A 9,894-nucleotide genomic window follows, 5' to 3' on the forward strand; every position below is an offset into this window, starting at 1 on the left:
AAACGGGGTCTCGCTCTTGCTCAGGCTGGTCTTGAACTCCTGAGCTCAAACGATCCTCCTGCCTCGGCCTCCCAGAATGCTAGGATTACAGGCGTGAGCCACTGCACCCAGCCTAAAGTCCATAGTTTACTTAGATTTTTTTAGTTTTTACCTACTGTATTTTTCTGTTCCAGGATCCCATCCACAATACAATCCTATTTTTTTTTTTGAGACAGAGTCTCACTCTGTTGCCCCGGCTAGAGTGCCATGGCGTCAGCCTAGCTCACAGCAACCTCAAACTCCTGGGCTCAAACGATCCTCCTGCCTCAGCCTCCCGAGTAGCTGGGATGCACCACCATGCCTGGCAAATTTTTTCTATATATATTTTTAGTTGTTCAGCTAATTTCTTTCTATTTTAAGTAGAGACGGAGTCTCGCTCTTGCTCAGGCTGAGCTCGAACTCGTGAGCTCAAGCAATCCACCCGCCTCAGCCTCCCAGAGTGCTAGGATTACAGGTGTGAGCCACCGTGCCCGGCCCACAATACAATACTATATTACATTTAATGTTCGTGTTTCCTTAAGTTCCTATATTATTTGAAATTCTTCTATAAGGGAAATTTATTTCTTCTTCCTCATTTATTTTTATCACTTGTTTGTATCAGTATGGACTCACAGATATTAATTTTGTACTTTGGGTTATAATCTGACACTAATTTATTTATTTTGTTGCTCAAATTGTTCCAGCTTTGGATATTGGGAGCTGTTTCAGTTGGTTTCTATGTCCCTTTGAACATACCCCCATCTGGTGGGGGAGGGGCGGTTAACAAGCACTTTGCTTTCTGGCACTACAAGATACTCCAGGCTCATCTTGTATATTTCTTGTCCAGTCCTAGAACCAGCCATTTCTCCAAGGAGCCCTGCTAATTGTTTCTAGGCACTCTCAGCTAACAGAGAAAGGAGATGTATGTGTGTATGCTGATCCATATATATACATTATATATATATACATACACACATACATATTTCCATACTATAACCATTGTATCTATATTAAGCTAAACATAGGTTCATACTGATGTCTCCAACTCTAATTTATTACCATATGAATCATTCTAAGCCTCTTCTGTTGCTTGTCTGTAAATTCCCACTTCAATATGAGAAACTTGGTACCTGATATCTGCTATCCATTTACATAATTGTTTGATTCCAGTATACATATATAGTGGTTTCAAAATTGTTAACTCAAAACTCTGTCAGAGACAACTTTATCAACTAGAGTACAGTGCTTTATGTGCCATTTTTATTGCTTTAGTCTTACAGACTCTACTCATTTCCAGAGTTATTTAGGTTAGCACCTCTCCTCCCTACTCTCTTCACCACATTGAAAATACCTGTCTTTTCTGGTTTCAATTTTTGCTGTTCAGAAGTCTTCTGTCATTTTGTCATTCCTTTGAAGTTAATGTCTTTGATCTTTGGCTTCTTTTAAGATCTCTTAAAACTTCCTCTTTAGGGAGGTTTCATAGATATATACAATTAGGTTTTCTGGTCGCAGTGTGCATTCTTTGCTGGGAGTCCTTGACCTCCTAAATTATTTTTAAAATTCATGCACATTAAAGGTCACTCTTGGCTGGGCACAGTGGCTCATGCCAATAATCCCAGTGCTTTGGGAGGCCAACATGGGAGGATCGCTTCAGGCCAGGAGTTCAGGACCAGCTTGAGTAACGTAGTGAGACCCTGTCTCTACAAAAAAAAAAAGTCACTCTTTGTGCTATAAAGTTCTATGGATTTGACATACGCATCTCATGTATCCACTATTACAATATCATAAAAAAGAGTCTTATCACCATAAAAATCCCCTGTGCTTTTACCTATTTAACTCTTACCAGCTGCCCATGAGCCCCTGGCAACTACTGATCTTTTTAACTGCCTCTATAGTTTTGCCTTTTCCAGAATATCGTATAATTGGAATTATACAGTGTATAGCCTTTTCAGACTGGCTTCTTTCACTTAGTAATATGCATTTAGGATTCATCCATGTCTTTTTGTAGTTTGACAGCTCTTCTTATTCTGAATAATGTTTCATTGTCTGGATGCAACACAACTTATTTCTCTATTTACCTATTGAAGAACATAGTGGTTGTAATTATGAATAAAGCTTATTTTTATTTCATTTATTTATTTTTTAGAGATAGGCTCTCATTCTGTCACCTAGGTTGGGGTGCAGTGGCATGCTCATAGCTCACTGTGGTCTTGAACTCCTGGGCTCAAGGGATCCTCCCATTTCAGTCTCTGAAGTCCCCAGGACAGACAATGTGCCACCATGCCTGGCTAATATTTTTTTCGTCTTTTTTAGAGATGGTGTCTCACTATGTTGCTCAGGCCGGTCTCAAATTTCTGGCCCCAAGCGATCCTCCTAACTCAGCCTCTTGAGTAGTTGGGATTACTGGCTCAATCAACATTTATATGCAGATTTTTCTGCGGAATCTATTGAGTTTTCTATTGCAATCATTGTAGTGGGTTGTATAGTGGCCCCCCCAAAAGATATGTCCACCAAGAACCTCAGAACGTGACCTTATTTGGAATAAGGGTATTTGTGGATATAATTAAGGTAAGGATCTCAAGATGAGATCATCCCAGATTAGGATGGGCCCTAAATCCACTGATGGGTATCCTTATAAGAGACAGAAAAGGGGAAGACACACAGGGGAAGGCCATGTAAAAGTAGTGGCAGAGATTGGAGTGATGTGTCTACAAGCCATGGAATGCCAATGATTGCCAATAGCCACCAGAATCTAGGAGATAGGCATGGAACGAATTTTCCCTCAGAGGCTTCAGAAGGAATCGACCCTGCTAACACCTTGGTTTTGTACTTATGGGCTCCAGAACTGTGAGAGAACAAATTTCTTTTGTTTTAAACCACCAAGTGTGGTATTTCTTATGGCAACACTGGGAATCTAATGCAATCATTTTGTTTTTTCATTTTATTGTTTCCTATTTCTTATAGATATTTTCAAGCTTCTCTTTTATCTCTTGAAACATAGTATACAGAATTATTTTATAATCTAGATCTAATAATTCCCAAATCTGAAACCTTTGCTGGCCTGTTTCTGGTCTATAAACAATACTGGTTGATGTTCAGGGTGCCTTAACTTTTTTTTTTTTTTTAACTATAAAAGCTCATTTTCCTTGGGAAATTAGATTTTGGGAGGAAATTCTTTGATGCCTAAAATAAGGATTTGCTTTTTCTTCTGCCAGGTGCTTGGGGGCACTACCAGTCTAGGATCCCTCTAACACATTAACTGCTGTGTGAGCTGTATTTAACTCACACTAGTTTTGAGCCTAGGGCTTTGTGAAGCAAAACCTGGGCAAAACCCTGCGGTTGGTTCATGAAAATCTTATTTGTTGATGTTCTGTTGTTATAATTAATATTGACAATTTAATTCTAAAAATGTGGATTAAATGAATAGAAGTCAATAAATTTCAGTTTTCTATTTATGTTTACTTTTAACTTACACTTAAGCCAGACAAGTCAAGAAAAACACTTTACCCTTAGGAACTATTTTTCAACTTTTCACATTACTTTTTACATTACTAATTTTCAAGTTGTTATATTACTCTTTTATTGAAAAACACAGAAAACAATAAAAAATAACAAATTTTTCATTAAATTAGAAAGGATCGTTTTGTTTTCGAAGTTTTTATTTTATTTTCATAGTAAAACACTGTAGGCCCAGGGAAAAAGATTTTTTTTCTAGCATGGCAGTCAATGTGTTAAACTAAACTCATGGCTTTAGGACTTTTGAAACACTCAAGTTATGTGAGTTAGGGTTGCAAATCCCTATAAGAGCTAATTGTTTTGACTGTTTCTCAGGTATTTTTTATTTGCTTTTGGTTTTCCCCCTTTTCTCTGTTCACACGAAGGCAATTCATTTTTTTATTTTTTTAGAGACAGGGTCTTTTTTGTCACCAAGGCTACAGTGCAGTGGCACTATCATAACTCACTGTAACCTCAAATTCCTGGGCTCAACTGATGTTCCTGCCTCAGCTTCCAGAGTAGCTGGGACTATAGGTGCGTGCTACCATGCCCAGCTAATTTTTCTTATTTTTGTAGAGATGGGATCTACCTATGTTGCCCAGGCTGGTCTTGGACTCCTGGCCTTGAGCCCAAAGTGCTGAGATTACAAGTGTGGGCCACTGCACCCAGCCTCAAAGCAAGTTTTATTGCAATTCCTTTGAAGATGGGATTGAGACAGATTGACTTTTGGCTCATCTGTACACTGAAGGTTTAACCCTTTAGAGTCTCAACTTTTTGAGACGGGTGGATCTCTTATTGTATTTCTCACTTAGGGTGGACTAGGGTAGATGGCAGACATTACATTCTATTCTAGCACCTATAAGACTGTAGAGGAAATGGCATCAGTGTTATACTTCATTCTGGTTTAAGGGTTTGTTACTATCTTGTCAACTTTTTGATGCTTTTAAGAAAATAATTTTATCATTTTGTCCAGCATTTTTAGTCTTTTTTTTTTTTTTTAGACAAGCACAAAAATGAGGTTTATTGAGGAGAGAAAGATAGGATTATAGGGCAAGAGCAAGATATAGGTTTACAAAGTTATGACACAGATGATGACTGAACCCATTGTCACAGCAGGGCAAGCAAAATGAAGGGCAGAGAGAGAGAGAGCCATTTTTAATCTTTACTGTAAGGCATATCAAGATATCTCACCCGCCATATTATTGGCAACTTAATATTCTGTCATCTTTTAAAAATAGATGATGGTAGATTTCAAATTACTGTGTTTTTAGATTACATTAGATGTAACAGAATAGTGTAAGTTTTACTTTAAAACATTAACATTTACAATATGTTTAAATTACATTCATTTAAACTTTTCTTGAAAAATTTTATTTATCAACTTAAAAATGACTAGACTTAAGTAGTTTTAAGAAAATTTTTTTCAGGCATGGTGGCTCATACCTGTAATCCCAGCACTTTGGGCACTTTGGGAGGTGAGGTGGGAGGCTCATTTGAAGTCAGGAGTTTGAGACCTGCCTAAGCAACATAGTGAGACTCCATTTCTACAAAAAATAGAAAAATTAGCTGGGCATGGTGGTGCACACCTAGTACCAGCTACTTAGGGGGCTGAGGTGGGAGGATTGCTTAAGCCCAGAAGTTTGAGATTGTAGTGATCTATAACAACACTGTACTCTAGCCCAGGAGACAGAGTGAGACCCTGTCTCAAAAAAAAAGAAAGAAAAAAAGAAAAGAATAAAAGAAAATTTTTAGGTGGTACACAAGCAAAAATGTGCAGACTACTGATCTAGAGAAATGGTTATATAATCCATAGGAAAACATATATAGTCATCTAGTCTCATGGCTTTAATATTATCTGTGTACTGGTGACTACCAAATTTATATCTTCTACCCAAACCTATTCTCTGAGGTGCATATCCAGGTGCTTACTCAGCATCCAATTGGATGCCTAATAGGCATCCTAAATTTATCATGTCTAGAACAGAATTCTTGAACTCCACTCCCTTCCCACAATCACATGCACACAAACTGCTCCCTTCTTTCCCCAATCTTCTCCCAGTCTGCTCCATCTGTGTAAATGTTACTTCTATTCACCCAGTTGCTCAAAGACCTCTGAGTTAGTTATCCTTGTCTCTCTCTCTCTCCTCTAATGCATCAGCAAATCCTGTCAGCTCTACTTACAAAACATATCTTGAATTGTCTATCATCTTTCTCTCAGACACTAATCTACTACTTGCTGCTCTCCCTGTTTTTATTCTTACAGTCTCTTTTTAAAAGTGATCCTTTTAAAGTATGTTTGATCATGTTTACTCTGGAGGCTTCCTTTTTTTTTTTTTTTAGAGATAGAGTTTTGTTCTGTCACCCAGGCTGGAGTGCAGTGGTGTCATCATAGCTCACAGTAACCTCAAGCTCCTGGGTTCAAGCGATCCTCCTGCCTCAGCCTCCTGAGTAGCTGGGACTACAGGCACATGCCACCACACCTAGATAATTTTGCTTATTTCTTTTAATTTTTATTTTTGTAGAGACGAAATCTTGCTGGTCTTGAACTCCTGGGCTTCAAAGAATCCTCCCACCTTGGTCTCCCAAAGTGCTGGGATTATGGGTATGAGCCACTGAGCCTGGCCACCAGCTTCTAACAATAAGGGGAATAGCTTTACAGAAGTCTTCCCCAATGCAAATTTTAAAGGATGGATAGCAAATTACTTTTTAGATTTTTAGAGTTTAGATTTACTTTTCAGATTTTTCTTTCTTTTCTTTTTTTCTTTCTTTTTTCTTTCCAAATGTCCTTGGGCCACTTTTCCTGCCTGCCTATAATATAAGCATTTTAGTCCCACAGAAAATAGTATAAAGCGATTTCATCTTGTGAAAGGGAATTGCTTGTCATTTTAACACAATCCAGCTTTGAGAACTAATTCTCATATGCTGTCAAAAAACACTCATTTCTACGTGATAGAGAAAACAAACAAGGAATTATTTTAAAACAACCAATAAAAATATCAATCAAATTATCTAACATAGTTGCACATAAGTACTAACCGTAGTAACTTAGAAGGAATAGCAGTTACGTTGGATCAGTAGGAAAAATTGCTGATTTTACCTCTGCTGTTTTTATTTTATTTTATTTTATTATTTTTTGAGACAGGGTCTCACTTTGTTGCCAGGCTAGAGTACAGTGGCATCGCCATAGCTCACTGCAACCTTAAACTACTAAGCTCCAGCCCTCACCTGCCTCAGCCTCCTGAGTAGGTAGTACTAAAGGCACATGCCACCCTGCCTGGCTAATTTTTTTATTTTTTGTAGCGACAGGGTCTCGCTATGTTACTCAGACTGGTCTCAAATTCCTGGGCTCAAGTGATCCTCCCACCTCAGCCTCCCAAAGTGCTAGGATTACAGGGGTCAGCTACTGCACCCAGCTACCTCTGGTGTTTTTGAAGAGGAGGACAAGCTGTTAAAAATGGATCAGAAACTTGTTATTTTGAAGTACTTATTCAAGTTAAATTGCCATTAATAAAATACTTTAAACAATTTTATAGACGAAGGAAGAGAATCAATGTTTACTTCTGTATAGTTTTTTGGGGGGGAAATTATCTAAGAAAGATCTTTCTTTAAAATTAATGAAATCTAAACCTCCTTGACTGTACTATATTCAGTGCTCCTAAGAAGTATAAATTAGGAGATGTAAAAATATGTACAACTGAAGCTGTATGGCTGTGTTATTAAGAATGTTGACATATTTTCAACCAACCAACATATGATTCTGTAGGGAAGCAAGCAGATATTCTGCTTGTACATATATCCAACAATAGGAAGAAAATTATCCTGCATTTAAATTTCCCATCTGGCAGAAGTTCAGGATTAGAACATTGAATAAGGATTTTTAAAACTTAACTCCCTCTTAAACAAATTATAAACATACCTTATCCATTTAACATATTCTACAGAAGATATCTTAATGTTATCTTCTATTGCAGCTGTAGAATAAGATGTTCTATTTATTAATAAGCCCCAGGGAAAAAAATCCTTGCATCCCATCACAGATGTAAAAAGTCATTCCAGTGGAACAAGCATACTGGATCCCTGATGAATATAGAGAATATGTTGTGCAGTGGAATAGTGTTTCTTTAGGAAATTAAGATCAAGCATAAATAAGAAACCTAGTCTACCACGATGGAATAGAGATTTGGTAGTCCTGAAAAGACAAAATATGGGAATGGGGAAGAGAATTTAAGTTGAGAACCCATTAAGAATTAAAAAGTCTTCTAGTTCCATTATGGCAAATAAACATCTCTTCAAAATCTTGAGAAAGAATGGAGAGTCTTGATTTGTAATTACTACATTTTTTCTAACAGTAGATAATATTGCAGTTAAAGTAATGGAATAACTACAAAACATTGTTGAAAGAAATTTTAAACAACCTAAATAAATGGAAAGACATTTCACGTTTAAGGATTGGAAGACTTAATATCGCTAAGATGGCAGTACTTCCCAAATTGATATATAGATGCAACATAATTCCTATCAAAATTCCAAGCTGGTTTCATTGCCAAAATTAACAAGATGATCCTAAAATTCATATGAAAATTCAAGGAACCTAGAATGGCTAAAACAATCTTGAAAAAGAACAAAGAGGATTCACGCTTCCTGATTCTGAGAGTCTTCTAATTTGGTTTAGTAAATCCAGGCAAGATGCATGTGAATTATCCCATTAAGTTGTATCTGCATGTGATAAAATGATGGCTTATTCCCTCCCTTTAGCTCTAGAGGCTAAGGCAATCATCAATAGAACTGAGTGAAAACATACTCTAGAGTGATTTCACAATACTAAATCTCAGGTTAATCTTTTAAGTTTTTATAGTTCTAATAGCTTTATAGTATATCTTTGTAATAGATACATTTTCATGTGGCTGCTAAGCCAACATACAACATTTTCCTATTCCCTAGAAATGCCCATGTCAAAAAATAATATAATGTATTACATGATCTTGTTCCTTTTAGCTAAGCCTTACTGACCTACAGGCAGAGCCCTAACGCAAACTTGACCAATCAGATCCTCACTCCCAATAATATGACATTTGCAACAATTAAATACAGGGTTAGAGTTTTGAGAGCTGGGTAATTGTGGTACATAGCTTCTAAGATGACCCCCATGACCCTTGCCTTAGTATTCATGTCCTTATGTAATCCTCTCCCCTTAACTGTAAGCTGAACCTAGTGATTCACTTCTAATTACCTATAGCTAAAGTGGGCCGCAACCCCACACCCGCCCAGGCGGAGTCACATGTCAGCCAAAGTTGGCTGTGCGCAGGCGAGTTGAACAAATGTTGCAGGTGAGCCCCTGTGTGGCTGAGGAAGACGGGGAGGCAGCAGCTGCTGGCAGAAGGAGAGCATGAAGCTCAAGATGGAAAATCATAAACCAGATGATGCTATCAAAGAAAATTCAACATTTTTCAATATTATAACCAAAAAATTAACCAACTTCCAGAATCAGAAAGGAATTTACTTGAACATGGATGAACAGGTATTGGACTTAATGCTACTCTCTGTGGCCTAATAGCAAAACAGCCTTTTCAGTGCATCTTCCATGTGACACAGGCTCATAATTGCTGCTGGCTTACCAATGGCAGTGATCCTATTTTGACAGCACATGTAGCTTACAAAAGTTTTGTAAGTTTACCTTTGAATACAGGTGATTTGAATTGTGAAACCTGTACCATAACATGCGGTAGACTGGTTGTTCTTGTTTTTGGTGGTCTGTACCCTACCTTCTTGGCTATACCTGTGAATGGTGGCCTAGCGGCGAGGTATGAATCAACTCGCTACCAGAGAAAGGAAACAACTTACTGATTAAAATTTCAAAGCCTGTCTTTAGAAAGATGTTATTTCCCATTTTGCTCCAGACTGTTTGCATCATGCCTTGGATCTAGACAATATAAACTACTTATAAAGGCCCTTCAGTTACCTCAACCTGGCCTAGAAATTCACTGATTTTAAGTAAATATGTACACAAAAATAAAATGGTAAAAATAAAAACTAAATATTAAATAAATAAAACTACAGCAAAAGTGATGAGATGTTACTTCTGAGATTAGGTTACAAAAGACGGTGACTTCCATCTTAGGAGCTCTCTCTTTCTCATCTGCCCTGAGGGAAACCAGTTGCTATGTTGTGTGCTGCCCTTTGGAGAGGGCTGTGTAGCAGGGAACTGTGGGAGGTTTTCAGCAATAAGATCTTTTTTTTTTTTTTTTTTTTTTTGAGACAGAGTCTCACTGTGTTGCCTGGGCTAGAAGTGCCGTGGCATCATCCTAGCTCACAGCAACCTCAAACTCCTGGGCTCAAGCGATCCTACTGCCTCAGCCTCCCGAGTAGCTGGGACTACAGGCA

This window comes from Propithecus coquereli, unplaced genomic scaffold (genome assembly GCF_000956105.1).
Source record: "Propithecus coquereli isolate 6110/MARCELLA unplaced genomic scaffold, Pcoq_1.0 Scaffold111, whole genome shotgun sequence".
Classification (NCBI taxonomy): domain Eukaryota; kingdom Metazoa; phylum Chordata; class Mammalia; order Primates; family Indriidae; genus Propithecus; species Propithecus coquereli.